The sequence below is a fragment of the Camelus ferus genome, chromosome 21 (assembly GCF_009834535.1).
Source record: "Camelus ferus isolate YT-003-E chromosome 21, BCGSAC_Cfer_1.0, whole genome shotgun sequence".
NCBI classification, from domain to species: domain Eukaryota; kingdom Metazoa; phylum Chordata; class Mammalia; order Artiodactyla; family Camelidae; genus Camelus; species Camelus ferus.
Window position 1 is genome coordinate 6,690,891 of NC_045716.1, and position 16,490 is coordinate 6,707,380.

Below are 16,490 nucleotides of genomic sequence, written 5' to 3' on the forward strand. Positions count from 1 at the left end.
GTAGTGAAACTCACAGAAACAGAAAGGAGAATGGTGGATGCCAGGGAGCAGGGGAGGAAGAAATGGGAAGTTGCTTTTCCATGGGTACAGAGTTTCAGTAACACAAGATGAAAAAGTTTTAGATCTCTGCTGTACAACGGTGTGTGTATAGTTAACAATACCATACTGTGCACTTAGAAATTTGTTAAGAAGGTAGATTTCATGTGAAATGGGTTTTTTTGTTGTTTTTGTTTTTTGTTTTTTGCCACACATGCATGCACACAAAAGCAACACTGCCAATGAAAATACATACTGAGAATGTAAGAAGGATAAAAAGAAGAGGTAATGGGCTTGAGATTATGGCCATTTGAACTGGCCAAGTCCAGGGCAAGGATCTAGAGGAAGAGGAGCAGCAGTTGGATTTTATGCAGGAGACAGTCATGTGCTCAGGCAGCCTCTCTTCATTTAAAACCACCCTGTGCATATCTGTAATGCAGTCTGTTCTTTTGACAGGCAGGATGTACAGTGGCTAAGAACATGCAGTTTGGTGTCAGACCGACCTGGGTTTGAGTCTTGGCTCCTCTGATTATGAATTGATCATTTTCTCAACTTCTCTGAGACTTGCTGTTTTCATCTGTACAGTGGAGGCCAATATCTATCTCAATTGAAAAGAGTAAATGAGATAATTTGTGTAGCAATATCAAATGAAAATGGTGATGATTTTTTTTTTTTAACAAGAAAGCAGCATTAGTATACGATGCTGGAGTGATTGAATTATAGGAGTTGCCTGAAAGTTCATGAGAGTTCAGGCAAGGATATTTCTATAAGCAGGCTCTCTTGGGAGCTGATGTCAGTGTCAGTATTTGTGTATAGATCTGCACCCAAAATGTAAGCCCTAGACTATAAACGTTCAATGAAATGCAGAGACCTGACTGTCTAGGACTGTTACAAACACACAGCTAAAAAGTCAGCTGTCACATACAATCAAGAAAAAAACATCGAACTTTAAAAAGCAAAAACTCTGTTAGTCATAAATCTGTGGGAAGGTTGGAATCTCTCCTTCTCTTTGTTGATTTTTCGTTCGTCTTTTGGTGAAATCTGCTCTGTCTGTTGTCTTTCAATCGTCCAGAGCCCATTCAGAAGCCAGGAGAGCCCTGGCAGCCCCAGCATTGAAAGTGTGCAGGGTCTTCTTTTGCTTGTTTTTCATTGTTGCTTCCTGAGCTTGCTGTTCCCAAAAGGGCAAATGTGACGTCTCAGACTGTTAGTTCACCAGACAGGGATTCTTCTTTTTCTCTTGAATTATCAAATAATATGAATGTAGTGGCATGGGATTTTGCAGTTCTTTTAAGTTGGTAGTGGCGGTTTTAAGGGAATAGGTAAGAGAGGATTTCCTTCTTAACTCACCAGGTAGAGTCCTGCCTGTCCTACGAATGGTCTAAGTCATTGTTCTCTTGCTAGTAAGTTGATGGATGTCACATTCAGTATCCTGACACTGAGCAATAAAATAAACGTCCTTTAGACTTCAGCAAAACATTTGACAGGGTCTTCCACACTAGCTTTGCAGACATGATGGAAAGACAAGGCAGAATCCTGGCTCACCTAGGTAGATCCATACATGGTTGAAATTTGATGGTGGATTCTAATCATACTTTTTATTCAGTTATTCATTCAATGTCAACAGATATTTTTATTCAGAGCTTTGCCACATGTCAGACCCTTTTCTAGGTACTGAGGATGTGCTTCCTCCTTCATGAGCTTATATTCTGGTGTCATATGCCACAGGGCTCCGTCCTCAGTCCTGCCTTGTTCACCCTTTCCATAACTGACTTCTGTAACACTGAAAAACATGTTTGTCCTCCAGAGCTACAGTAATAAAGACAGTGCACTACTGGCATAAGAATAGACATATTAAAGTGGAATGGAGTTGAGAGTCCAGAAATAAACCCTTACATTTGTTGACAATTCATTTCTAACGAGGGTGCCAAGACAATTGTGTGGGAACAAATGGTGCTGGTACAACTGCAAAACTGCATATCCTGTGCAAAAGAATGAAGTTGAAGCCATATATGAAAAATAACCATATATGAAAAATAACTCAGAGTGGATTTGATATATAAATGTAAGAGCTGAAACTATAAAAACCTTAGAAGAAAACATAGGTGTAAGTCTTTGTGATCTTGGATTAGGCAGTACATCTTACATGGTACCAAAAGCACAAACAAAGGAAAAAAATCGATAAATTGGACTTCATCAAACTTCAAAACTTTTGTGTTTCAAAGAACAATAGCAGGAAATTGAAACTACAGCCCACAGAATGAGTAAATATTTGCAAATAATGTATCTGATAAAGGATTTGTATCCAGAATATATAAAGAACTCCTACAACTCAACAATAAAAAGACTAATAATCCAAATCAAAATTGGGCTACAGTTTGAATAGACATTCTCCAAAGAAGACATACACATGGTCAATGATCCATGAAAAGATGCTCAACAGCATCAGCCTTCAGGGAGCTGCAAATAAAAACCACAATGAAATACCACTTCACACCCACTAGGATAGATATCATCAAAAAGACAAACAGTAGAAAGTGTTGGCAAGGATGTGGAGAAATCGGAACCCTCGTACACTGTTTGTGGGAAGGTAAAATTTTTCAGCTGATGTGGAAAACAATTTGACATTTCTTCAAAAAGGTAAACATAGAGTTACCATATGACCCAGCCATTCCACTTTTAGGTATATACTCAAGAGAACTGAAAACATCTGCCCACAAAAAAACTTACATACGAATGTTCATAGCAGCATTGTTCTTAATGTTCACAAATGGAAACAATCCAACTGTACATCCACTGAAGAATGAATAAACAAAATGTGCTATATCCATACAATATACTAGTATTTGGCCATAAAAATTAAGTATTGATAAAATGCTACAACATGGACACATCTTAAAAAAAACATTATTCTAAGTGAAGGAAACCAGACACAAAAGACCGTATATTACACGAATCCATTTATATGGGATGTCCATAATAGGCAAATCCTTAGAGACAGAAAGTAAATCAGTGGTTGCCAGAGGATGCAGGGAGGAGGGACGGGGACTGCTAATGAGAATAGAGGTTCTTTTTGACATGAGGAAATTTCCTGGAATTGGATAGTAGTGATGGTTGTATAACTTCGCAAATATATTAAAGATCACTGATTGTTCACTATAAAGGGGTGAATTTTATGGTATGTGAATTATATCTCAATAAAAAGGCATGCTTATCATAATTATAGGTTACATGAAACTAGCAAAGGAATTATTTGCATTGGATGGCAAAAATGGAAAAGTCAGTACTTAAAAGAATCTTGACAGACCAGAAAGATAGGCCGAATCTGACAAGGTAAAATTTAGTAGGAACAAACATAGAATCTTAAAACTGCATTCAAGAAAAACAACTAATAACAACCCTATAAAAATAATTCCAGGCTTTAGTTCGCAGAGAGCCTGATGTGAGTCAACAGAATGTCACATTCTAAAAGGTTAATGTAACGTTTGCAGCATTAATAGAAGTATAGTTACTCCAATGAGAGATTAACATCATTTTTCTGAGAGCTGGTCAAATGACACCCAGACTTTTGCGGTCAGTTCTAGTTGCTGTGTTTCAGGGAATATCCAACTCAGTGGGTGACTGTAGTCCAAATGCACATTATATTTAGTTTTCACAGTCTGTTTTCTTATTTAAAGGCATTTTGGCAAAATGGGCCTCTTCTTTCACCACCATCCTTATCACTCCTTCATTACCATGAGCAGGGCCAAACTCACTTATATATGTCAATCACCTGCCTGCCACTTACTAACCTTTGTGTTTAGCCCCACCTCACCACTCAATCTTGAAAACAAAGGCATGTAAAAGGAATGTTAGAGGAGTTCCAAGACATGTTGAAAGGATAAAGAACAATTGAACAAACTAGTTCTGTTCCATCAGACAAAGATCTGAGAACCATGCGAGCAGACTTGAGATATTTGAAGGTCTTTAGCATAGATGTGGGAAAAGACTAAGGTGTACAAAAGGTTGATGGATTGAGATTCAGAGAAGGAGATGTTTTGACTCAAAGTAGAGAGCATTTCAAATGAGTTCTCCATGGATAGGTGGTCTTTTAGGTGGAGTGTTATTTGAGCTTTGTTGATACAAGCCAGATGACCATTTAGACGGAATTTATGATCAGATGGAATAGGATCTAGATGACCTTTATAATCTCTTCTAGTTTTAAGATCTCAACATTTTATCTGTCAAGCCACCCTGCTGGTTTATCTATCAGACACTGTACCAGGGACTGCAGACACAAGACTGTCTCATGGATCTCAGTCCTTTAGGAAGCTCACCGTCTAAAAAGGATACTAAGAATTCCAACACCATGGAGTTCTTTTGAGGATTAAATGATTTAATGTTTGTAAAGGAATGTCTATGCCTAGCACCTAGTATATACTTAACTAATGTTAGTCATCTTTTAAATTAGGGAAGACAGATAAACTAAATATAGTCAATGTGACACACACACACACACACATACATACATGCATATATGTATAGTAGATGAACAAAGTGCTGCACTGTGGGTTACTGATTGGTGGAACTGCCAGTTCCTTCCCATCTAGGACATTGTCACATGGTGATGGTTGGCTCTTATGGTAAAAATGGATTGCAGAGATGATCAGTTTGACTGTGTATAAGTCCTAACTTTCTAACTTGCCTTTGTACTGTATTGTGTTGTATTGTATTGAGTTGTGTTTCATTGCATTGGTTAAAGTGGCAGTGACTGAGGAGTGTATGTGTGTGTGTGTGTTTTACAAGTGTGTACATTTATACTCATGTGAGCAGGGCTGAACTAATACAGGGGCAATTAATGTTTTTGGTGTCAGAAGTGAAGAGGATGGCCTTATTTTTATTAAACAAAGTGAAGTAAAAGGTTTGCTCAGTTACTGACTGATAACACCCTGGAAGAGGTGACTGTTTTTAGTGACTTCTAATTTCTATTTCAGTGTCTGATTTCAAGCCCTTTTCCTAAAAGTCCATTCTGACGGGGTTTGTGGGGTTGGGGAAGAAGCCCAGAGTGCCCAGCGTGCTGCTGGTAGTGGGGAGAGTGTGAGATGCAGGTGGAGGGCGGGCTCTTGGGCTGGGGCAGTGCAGGGAGGGGGCTGCAGGGTGAGTGAGAATAAAGATACCACTCTTTCTGCATGTGTCTCTGTGTGAGTGGTGAGCGTGTGTGAGAGGGTGATGTGGGTGTGTAAGTGTGTATATCCTGGTGGGGGTCATCAGATAAGGGTTCTAATGTTTTGTGAACTGGACCCTGAAAATCAAGGGGTACTTGTTCTTATTGATCTTATTTGTCTCAAACATTATCAGGGTATGGTGACCCTCTGGTGCCTCTTTCAGTGTCTGTCTCTCTCCTTCCTGTCGTAGGTCGTAGCTATGGGGCAAAGATTAATACATTATCTAAATGATCAGAAATAGCTTTCACTTCCCTCTATAGGAGCTTTTGTTATTGAAAGGGTCAAATCTGGTCCCATTCCGAAACAATCCAGAAGCTTTCCTGGGGCCTCCAGGGACCACCTGGTGGCGTGAGCTTCCCACTGGGCAGGATAACTCTTGGCATCAAACAAATCACAGATCAGGAAGCCCCCAGCCTCCACATTGATGAAGTTAGGGCAAGGGCTCCTGGGTCACCTCCTCTGCTTTTGAGAAGAACTGGCTGTGCTGGTTACAGAAACCAAGAGAAATCTCCATCCTCTCTTGCTTGCTCGATGCCCATGTATCTGCCCATTGTCCTTCCTGTAAAGTGGAGGGGAGTGGGGGCTGTGGAGAAGAGACACGTACAGTAATTTGGCTCATTCTGACTCTGGGTCAGGTGAAACAGTTCATATCAAAGGAGTATTACAATTTTCTAAACCTTAATGGAAGTATTTTGATGTTTTTGTTACACTGTTTTGTTGAGGGAGGGAAGAAGGAAGGAAAGAAGGAGGGAAGAAAAACTCCACGTGTGCTTATCTGTATTTACACGAGCTCGGAGAAGGGTGCGCAAAATATATTTCAAACTTTAGTATTAGTTACTTTTGGGAGTAGGATGCAAGGCAGAGGGGCAGAAGTTTTGCTTCAGAAACTTCTGGGTTGGTTGACTTCTTCAAATGAGCATGTCACATTTTAAAAGAGAAACATTTAAAATGATTTTTAAAATAGTATAATATCAACAGAGTGTAGGATTTTTCAGAATAATTAGTGTCTCTTGGTTTGTTGATAACACCAAAACACGTGTATTTTCCCCTTATGACTATCCTGCCTGCCTTTTTGATTGTACTAATGGTGACACTAGCCACATTCGGCCAAGTATGTAATCAGGCACGTGGTGAAGGTCACAGCACGTGGTTCTAGCTACTCTGTGTCTTTGGCTTATCAGCCTGATTCTCAAGCTCAAGAATACTGCCTCTGTTTTGCCCCTTGTGAGATGGGGAGCCACAAAAGCTTGGCTGGACACTAAGGAGTGAATATTATTCAACTCTGGCAATGGAACTTTGTCTTGGCTTCTCCATGCTGGCAGAAGCATCAGGCAGGCAGCCACCTCCATGGGTAGCAGTAGGAAGCCTTCCATTCTCTTTTGGTTCTTAAGTAGATTTCCAGTTCAATTCTGTCACATCTGAGGGGTTGAGATGTATTTTCAAAATCCAAGCCTTTAGGCTTATACTAAGCTGAAACTCTGGGCACATGAGGGTGGTTCCTCATCACTGTGGCTGGAGTTGAAGATAGAAAAAGATTAGGTGATAATAATGCTTTTCAGGTATACAGCTTCTTTAATCTAAAGCTCTTTGCAAATAGCTCAGCAAACCCCAGGACGGAAAGCCCAGCTTAGCTGGTGCCGAAATGCAGCCATGCCTGGAACGAGGCCACCTCCAGGGTCAGCAGGCCACCCTCAGAGAGACCTTAACTCCAAACTTCACTTGGAGAGGTGAAAATGAAGACTGCATCTAACTGCAGTGGCAGGGACACATTTTTTGAAGCAAAATGTAATTACCAGGGTAGGAGCTGGCCTCGCAAGTGGGGATGAACACTCCCCAGCTCCCACCAGCACCTTGGGCTCTCCGAACAGCTTCAGCAAAATTTGAGGGTTTATGCTTTCATCCCAAAGCTGGCTCTGTGTGAAACACGGTTGAGGACGGCAGACCCCAGGGACATTGATTCATCGCAACGAGGGGAAAGGATTTACTAGTACATCTTGTAAACCTAGGCAGCCTGAGGGTAGAGGTGGGGATCAGAGGAGATTCAGAGTCTGAAGGTTGAAAAAGAGGCCACGGGCACCTCCAAATAATAAATAACGTTCAGGCTCTTGCTGAACGGGCAGAATTCTGCATATGGCTTGCTGAGCGCACTGCTGAGGATGGCTGACTTCACGATCAGCATCACAGGCCCTGTTTCTAGTCTTGGATCTCAAGAACAATCACTGAAAGATGCTTTTTCTCTCGTACGCAAGTCTCTAACACAACCAGCTCAGGAATCTGAAAATTGGCGTTTTGTTTCGGTCCTGGTCAAGACCCCAGAAGACTTTATGCAAGTCACTGCCCCTCTAGGTGCCTGTTTCTTCATCTGCGGCACAGAGAGGTTGTACTATATCAGGATTTTGACACATAGTGTCTCCCAGAGCCTTCGGGACTTCAATCAACAGCTTCAGCTGCCATCAGGTGGGCGGGAAGATGAGGATGCTCTGGGCCCATGGTCCCTCCTGGGATGAGAACCACTCTTCTTTTATCTTTGTTGACATAGTAAGCATCTCTTTAAAGGTTTCTTCTGAAGAAAGAGTTCTGCTGTTGAAAAAAATTTGAGAATCGATGCTGTTTTCCAGTTCTCTCCAGCTATAATAGTCTGAGCCCATGCGAACAGCTCTGGCAGTTTTATAAACAAAACACCCTGAGTATTCATTATTAGTTGCCACAGAAGATACCTAACAATCTATGGTGTCAAAATAAAAGCTATTATTTTCGTTTCACTACAAACTATTTATTGATTGTAGTAAAATTAGAAGAAGCAGGCAAAAAAATATAAAGAGGAAATTTAGAATCTGCCATAACCCCACTCTCCAGAGGTGAACTGTAAACAGTTTGTTACATATATTACCAACTTTCTATTCATATAAAACTTCTTTTTAGAAAACTGACCTCATATTTTACACAATTAAAAAAAGTTTAAAAACATTATTTGACCGTATATTGTAAGTGATTTGTCATGTCATTAAATGTTCTTTGAAACATATGGTGGTCAATGGTATTTAGTACTACATCATATTTCATCATATGTCTGTACCATAATTTATCTACCCATTTTCTAGCATCTAGATGAATTCCAGTGTCTGCGAGTTAAATTCTACAGGGAACATTTTTGGAATAATTCTTTTTCCATTATAATATTATTTAAGGTTATGGCTTTTCCCCTTCTTGAAATTTGTATTTATGTCTAAAACTAGTTGATGTGAAAAGAAAGCTAAAGGTAGAGAAAAGGGTTGGTTGAATGATCCATGACACTACAGAGAAAGTACCACTAGAGAGACAAGAAGGAAGAAAGAAAAACACCAGAAGATACGTGGGGGGAAGGGGAGGTTTTCTCTACTCTTATGAAACACCAGGACATCTGACAACCTCAATACCGAGAAGTCTTTGTATCAGATCATAATTACTGAGTTTGAAAAAACATTCCATTTCTGAGGAACACAAAATCGGCCATGAAGAATCCCCCAAGGAGCATCATGAGGGCCTTGAATAAGAACCCCGTGAATCATGAAACGACCTGGTTGCTGATTTTGATATTGCCACAAACTTGGGCAGGTGGCCAAACTCTGTTATTTCATCATTTAATGATGGGGTTCCAAGAGGTCAGTCATTTCCTTTGAAAGACACCAGTCTGCCTAGGAGCCACTGAGTCAAGTGTCCACGAGGTATTTGCAGTGTTTGTTAAGAATCTAATAGAAATGTTGCCCTTGGTCTTAAAGAAAAAGAGAAGGAGAAAACGAGGGAAACTCATTTATAACCATGCCTTCTCCCTGCCAACCATTCTGTGAACCAGGCTTTTTATCTCTACCACCTCTCACAAAAATCCCTGGAGGCAGGGATTTTGCAGGTGCCCTTTTCCTTAGCTGCATTTTACAGGTGAGGAATCTGAGGCTTATATCAGTTAAGTAGCCTGTTCAGGGTCATAGGGCTAGTGAGTGGCAAAGTGGGATTCAAGTTCATACTACTTGCCTTCAAAAAGTATGATCTTGTCACTGGGCCATATGACCCCAGTGTCTTTGAAAAAAAAGAGAAAAAATAAATTATTACACAATAAATAAGTTTGGTAAACAGAAAGAAAAATACGATACAAGGTTCCATGTCAGATGAAAGAAAGAAAGAAAGGAAGGAAGGAAGGAAGGAAGGAAGGAAGGAAGGAAGGAAGAAAGAAAGAAAGAAAGAAAGAAAGAAAGAAAGAAAGAAAGAAAGAAAGAAAGAAAGAAAGAAAGAAAAAGGAAGAAAGGAAGAAGACTTAGAAACTCAGGACTATTTCATCTCTAAGTTCTACTCCGTCCTATACAACCAAATGCTTTTCCTTCCTGTCTCCTAGGTGTCAAGGAGCATGAGAAATCCTTTAGCCCAATCACTTTGTTTTATAGATCAGAAACTAGAATCTAGAAAGGTCACTGACTTGTTCAATATCATTTGGATGGTTAAGAGCAGTACTTGAATTGAGAAACAAAGTCATCTGTGATCAAGTAAGACAAATATCTGTATCACCAAACGCAGTGCCTGGCAGGGATTAGTACCAGTAACTCAATAAAGGTCATTCCTTATGCTGACCCTCTGCTAGCCCATCCCTTTCCTGTGTTCATCCCTTTACTCATTCAGCATTCACTTGCTGTGCCCAAGCCATGTATTCGAGAGGTTCTTGGCCCAGTTAGAAGTTCAGACTCTTCTGCTCACACCCTGTATCATTTGTGGATGTTAATGGGTTAAGAAGTAAACGAGAGAATGAGTAGAGAAAATTATTCCATAGGCTCCATTTTTGAAGGAATGGGCAATTATTGAAAGAAAAGAAGAACAGTAAGAGAAGTCCAAATTAAGATCAGAAGTGTTTTTGTGGAGGAGGAGATGGAGGTAAGGACCACCTTTAGCATTATGTTAGACCAAAGAGGAAGAATTACAGGAAAGACAGATTGAAGGTAAGAGGGACGGGAGAGAAGAGCACAATCTTCGGAGGCAGCAACTGAGGGAGAAGTTTGGGGCCCAGGCAGAGGGGCTGAACTTTGAGAAGAAGAGTAGTTTTCCCTCGAGGCTGGAAGGGCCGTGAAAGGAAAAGTGAAGAGAGGAAATGTCTTGAGGTGAAGGGCAGGGAAGTTAATGGAGTCCACCTCTCCTGTAGATGGGCTGGGATCAGGATAATAGGTTCGGGTTATGAAAACAGCAATTGGGCTCAGAAAGCACCCACTCTGGAGATTTTCCCTCGGGGAGGGACACACTCAGGCACCTCTGTGATTGGGACGTTAGATAAACCACATGGAAGAACTCACAGGGCAGCCTCTGTCTTCAGCAGGAGACGTGCAGGGCCTGGGGTTGCGGTAACGCATAACAGGCTGCTTCACTCGTCCCTGCTCAGTGTGGTCAGTTGCCTTTCCTTCCTCCTGAGTGGAAATTGGGACACCTCCAACCATTCAGTCCCTGGTGGTTTCAGAAGTGTGGCTGGGAGAACTTAACTCCCCCTCGGGACGGGGAGCCAGAGCAGCGCTGTGCTCCACAGTCGGAGGCACACAGCCCTCCCCAGGTGGCGGTCACATATTTGCAGGTATTATGAGGAGGCTCGAACGGAGCTGGTTTCCCTCTCCGCAGAAGACAAAGCCGAAAGGAACAGGTTTAAATGACAGCAGGGGAGGATTTACTCTGACAAAAGAAGAAAGACATCTTACTAAGGTAGGATAAGGATGCTGTGGAAAGGATTTGGAGGATGTAGAACATGCATGCCTAGAGGCCTCCAGGCCCTCATTTGCTGGGTACCTGAGATGCAGAAGGGCTTCCTGCAGAGGTTTGGTCCAAGAGGGTTAAGACCCCCTTACAGTTCTCTACTTCATTTATAATCTTGATAGCCTGACCCCAGGTGGTTATCGCTGAGAGTGGTCCACTTAAGAGACCGTGTTGACAAATGAGGATTTGAGGATGAGTTCCACCAAAAACAAGGGGAGAAAAGAACTCTTCTGTTGCTTTTCTGCTATGTAATAGGCCCTTGCATTAGGAAAGAATTTTATTCCAGGGGTTAGAAACCCAAAGCCTCATCACAGTGTTATACAGGGAAAGCCCATTTGTTGCATTTTCATTCATTTCTGACTTTACACTTGGAATTCTTAATTTCCAATACCTAAAAACAAGTTTTTATTTTTAAAGATGAGATGAAACATTTTTTTTTCTCAATGGCACAGGACCTAATTTGGCATCGAGAAAAGAATAATGCTTTTGGACCTATGGCTTTCCTACAAGAATTTTAGAAAATCCGGAGGCTTGTCATCTCCTGATACTGGGCAGTGCCAGAAAGAGGGCGATAGATAGCTGGTGTTGAATTTGCATGTGATGGGCAATACGTTTTATACTCCGCCCAGACAACCAAGAACATATGGCCCTGGACTCACATAATAAGGAAAATATACTGATCCATGGCCAATTGTCATCAGGTCACTAAACCTATTTCGCCAGATATAAAATGAGACTATCTTGCCTCTCGGTACAAGTGTGATAAAATCTAGTAATACAGCCATGAAAGTAAGCCACTGGCCCATAACCCGAGGGCCTAAGAAGTCGAGGCTAATGAGAAACAGGCAGTATACAAAAAATAAGTGGAATTTCCTCCTCTTTATCTCGAGTTTAAGAGGAATTTGGGGTGTACTTTCCGCAGAGAACATCCGCGTGTGCTTTATGCAGGCGGGATGTAGAAACATAGGAAATAGGATGCATTGCGGAAGAGTGGGTAAAATTATGAATGGGGATGTGGCCAATGAAAATGCTCTGGTCCTAATACTTTAAAGTCTGCTAGCAATAGCAGTACTAATACTACAGCACGGTCCGCGGTGGTGGAGCTCCCCCCCCAGTACCAGGAGGGAGAGTGTTGAAGGGAAGCCAGGAGTATTTAACGCAAGGTGCTGGTGTTATTCTCCTGGTTTGTATCAAAAACACCTGCCCCGAACATCTGAGGAGTGGGAGGGAGATACATGCTATTGTGGCTTCTTTGAAGGCCCAGGAGGGTCACGGCCTGGCACTGAGACTGGCCCCGATTCTCGCTCGCCTTTTCTTCTTCCCCAAAGTCTCCCTGCTGTACTCTTCCGATGCACGTCCTTGTGACAGAAGGATCAAGGGGCCCCTTCAGAGGAGCTTAAGCTTCAAACAGCCTTTTCCAAAAATAACAAAGGAGGAAGAAAGAAAGAGCTGTCTGTGAGGGAAAGCCTGAGCCAAATAAAAAGACATGAAATGAGACACTGTAGAGGTGAAGGTAACCTGGGGGAGCCCAGAAGCCCATCCCACTCACTTAACAGAAGAGGAAACCAAGGCCCAGAGAAGCCTCGCCCCTAGAGGGCAGCGTTGTCCCTGGTCTCATCCTTGGCCCCCAGCCTTTACACACTGCACACTCATGGGTGCCTTCATCCATTTCCGTGGCTTCATCTTACCGTAACTGGTACATGACCACAGAGGAGACATTCCCGTTCCTTCTGATGTGTCCACGTTCCTGTCTATGCGGTGCTCCTACTTAGGGGTCCGGATGTCTGAACCTTCACCCCCTCATCCAACTTGCTCCCCATCCTCTGTTTCCTCTCTGGTGAATGTGTAAACTTCACACTAGCCTTTCAGGGTTATCCACATGTCCTCCCCTCCCCTCGTCCCCACATCCAAGCAGTGACACACTCTGTTAATTCCTCCCCTTCCATCTCCCTCTGCCTTTTCCCATGTCTCCCTTCCGCAGGGCAAGCCCTTCTCCCCTCTTCACTCAAAGACTCCGCGGCAGCTGATCTCCCTGACTTTGATCTCAGCCCTTCTGGTCTTTACATTCCACAGGCACCTTTCTAGAAGCCCTAGTCAGGTCTTGTCTTCCACTCCCTTTTGCCTGGAGGACAAAGTTCAAACCCAGCAAGTACCACCTTGCTGCCCCAGGGGGGAGCCTTGCTAGTATTACATGGCTCTGCATCACGGAGTGTCGTCCCCTCACCGCGCACGCTCTGCTGGGACACCACACTCACCTTTCAGCTGAGTGAAGGTATCACCTCTTCTTTTAAACCACCCTGGTGCCTTCTCCTTTTGAAGATGGGCAACCTTATCTTATCCCCTCACTCCATCTTGTGTGTACTCCCACAGCCCCTTTATTGCATTTTTAGTTGTTTTTTTTTTTCTCTGCCCATTCTAGAATGTAAACTACTTTTGGGCAGGTTTATTTATATTTGTAATCTTTGGTATTTAGCATGAAGGTAGGACTCAGTAAAACACTTTGAAAAGAAATGAATGAATGAGAGAAAGTCCACATAGCCCACTAGTGGTCCCTGAACTTCCTTCTTCCAGTTCATGTTTTCCCTACTACCTATTAACAGCCTTGGTCCTGAAGTGTGGCACTGACACATGAATAGAAAGATCAATGGAACATGCTGCCCGGTAAGAAGACCTTGGCATTTAAAGTGGTACCATCAGTGCGTTTTCTCTACAAAATTGATCTTATTTTCAAGTTGAAATGTTAGAACTCACAAACTAATTGGAGATGAGTGAAGTTAAGTCTTCAGTTTCTTGAGTTTGTCATCTCTCTCGTGGCTCAATTATATTTTAATTGTCCAACAAAAAAAGTACAGACAGGAAGGGTGCTCACATGTATTGAGTGCCTGCTGTATATGTCACACGTGGTCTCATTTAATCTTCACATGCCCTTTGAAGTGTCTTATTATCTACATTTTACAAATGAAGACACAGAAGCTCCGAGGTGATGTAACTTGCCTAGGATCACGTGACTAGCAAATGTCAGAGTTGGGAGTCTAACCACGTCTGTCTGATTCTGATGTCCATTCTCTTTCCCCTTCACTACACTTCCTCCCTAGGGAAACAGAACAGAATTAGGGACATAAAATCTCAAGAAGTTTCACTAAAAGACATTCCTCTGTGACTCCAATAACAAATTGGACTGGAGAGGCAGAAGCTGTGAACCCTGACTCTCATCCTGTTGCACGATGTGATTTTGAGAAAGTCCATTAACCTCTTATGTGCCATCTCTTTGTAGTCACAAAGATGGGACACACAGACTTTCCTCATCAATTACTCAATTAATGAAAAAGAGTCACTTCATAAATGAGTGTGTGTCATTTGCTACAAAAATGCATTTGATGCAATTACGAACCATGAAAGTGACCTTATTTCTACAAGAAACTAGGGTTGGTCTAAAGGAAGTAAGGCAGCTGGTCTAGTAGAGTTCAAGCAGTGGATAAAATAATTGATTCTCTTTTTACTTAATTTTATAAAAAGTCTTTTTTTGAGATGTGTGATGCCTGTATTTTACCCCTGGTGACAGGGCAGAAAATGGAGAAGTGAAGAGACACTTAGGAAGGGAAGACGAAGGACAGTAGGAGTGTGACTGTTGAACATTTTACGTGACAAATTGATGTTTTTTCCCCACCAGGTCTAATAACTCCAAGGTAGAAATGGACATTTTTGCTTGAGCATTAAACACATAACATTCACAGCCTTCATTGGACCTCAACGGTTACTGGCTGTTGACAGAACTTGAATTTTGACAGTGCTGTATACAATGCGGAGAGTCTAAAATTAAATACACTGGACAGGGAAATAGAGAAAATATTCAAAGTAGAAGCATCTTAGAATATTAAAAAATCATATTTCCAATTTTTTTTCTGGACTTTGAGAGGCAGTGTAACAGAAAGAGCCTCGATCTGAGATTCTTTCTCTGGATTTCTTATGAGCTAATGCTCAGTGTGACCTTGGGCAAAATACTTAACTCTCTGAGCTTTTATTGTATTTCAGATGGAGCGTGTGGAGTGTATGCAGTTGAAGGATTGGGCATTTGTAAAATGAGGACGGTATTTCTAAGTTCCTGTGTGGTGCTTGCGCCCTTAGGTTTATGATGGCCGGGGTGCTCAGTTTGGTCCCCAGCCACCTTCAGAGCACACCTGGTGATGTGGCAGCAGGGAAACAAGAGAAGGGAAACGTTTGAGGATCCAGATAATGGAAGACAATGGGAAAATGATGGCTGAGTCTTTTCCTTAAAATCATGGTAATTCTTTCAAAATAGGGCCCTAAATAAATTTTTTAATTGGAAGGGAGAATTAACCCCAACTCTAGAGGCTAAATCCTGAAGGATGAAACCCTTCGAGATATTTTTATAATAACCCTCATGATTAAGGGACATGCAGGCTGGGAGTGACCCAGCTTGGCCCCAACACTTGGTCTTACAGTAAAATCACCCCATGCTCCATGCTGCCATTCCTCTGGGACCTGGGAAAGACACCAGCTTCCTCACCAAGGGTCTGTCATTTTTACAGTCAGAATACTCTCTCAGACATTCAAGCCACTCTTTCCTTGTTTTATGAAAAGTCCAACCTTTATACACCTAATGTGATTTAGCCCTGGTTTCATTTCCTGAATCTTCGTGTTGCTTTTTCTTCCTGGATCTCATGTTCAACGCTACCAGTTTCTTTGTCCCTGCAGGTGCAGACAAATTAGCATAAAGAGTAAGTCGCAGAATTGGAGAACAGCAAATTTGATTTCAAAGGCCATTTCAGATTGAGGTCCATTTGGTGGCATTAGGAGCAAAACTAATAAACAAACCAGATTTTTTTTTCTACTCAAATTGATTTTTTTTTTACTTGACAGTATCCCTTTAGAAGTAGAATATTTTATCAAATTCTGATTTTAGCTGTCATGTACAGTGCTTTTTTATGTTTTGTTTCCTTTCTCATAATTGCTGAATGTTAAGTTATGTGGATTGGCAGAGGAAAATCTTTTCTTTTATAATAGAGAAGAATGCATTACCTTTCTAGTGTCATTACCTGCCTGTGTGTTGCACAACCTCATGGATGCAGTGAATTTTGTTCTGCCCTTTGGGCCATTGTAACTCCCATTTTGCAGATGGAAACAAAATTACAAAGAGACTTCAGGGCCATAGGCAGTCTTTGAAAAGACACAGTTCTGAAGAAACCAAGGTCCCGTTTAATCACTCTCTCACTGTCTAAGCAAACATTTTCTTATGCCTTCTCTCCTGAAGAGTGATATGTATTTACCTGTTTCTTGGTGGGTGGGGAGCGGGGTAGGGGGAAGACTCTTGCGACAAGCGGTCAGAGGAGGCTTGTGCCCAGTGCCCGTGATCAAGGCCATCTCGAAGGGCCAAGGTTTGGCATTCTCTGGGCATTCCAGATGCTCGGAAGGGCATCGCATTTCAGTGGGTAGGCTCCTTTGATCGCAAGGCACAGTGACCCAAGTTACTCAGTG

General features: G+C 42.0%; 1 protein-coding gene across 3 annotated transcripts in view; it reads left to right on the plus strand.

Moving 5' to 3' along the window:
* ASTN1 (astrotactin 1) overlaps window positions 1-16,490 on the plus strand; it is a 293,377-nt gene that overhangs the window by 71,799 nt on the left and 205,088 nt on the right. The window lies entirely within an intron of this gene.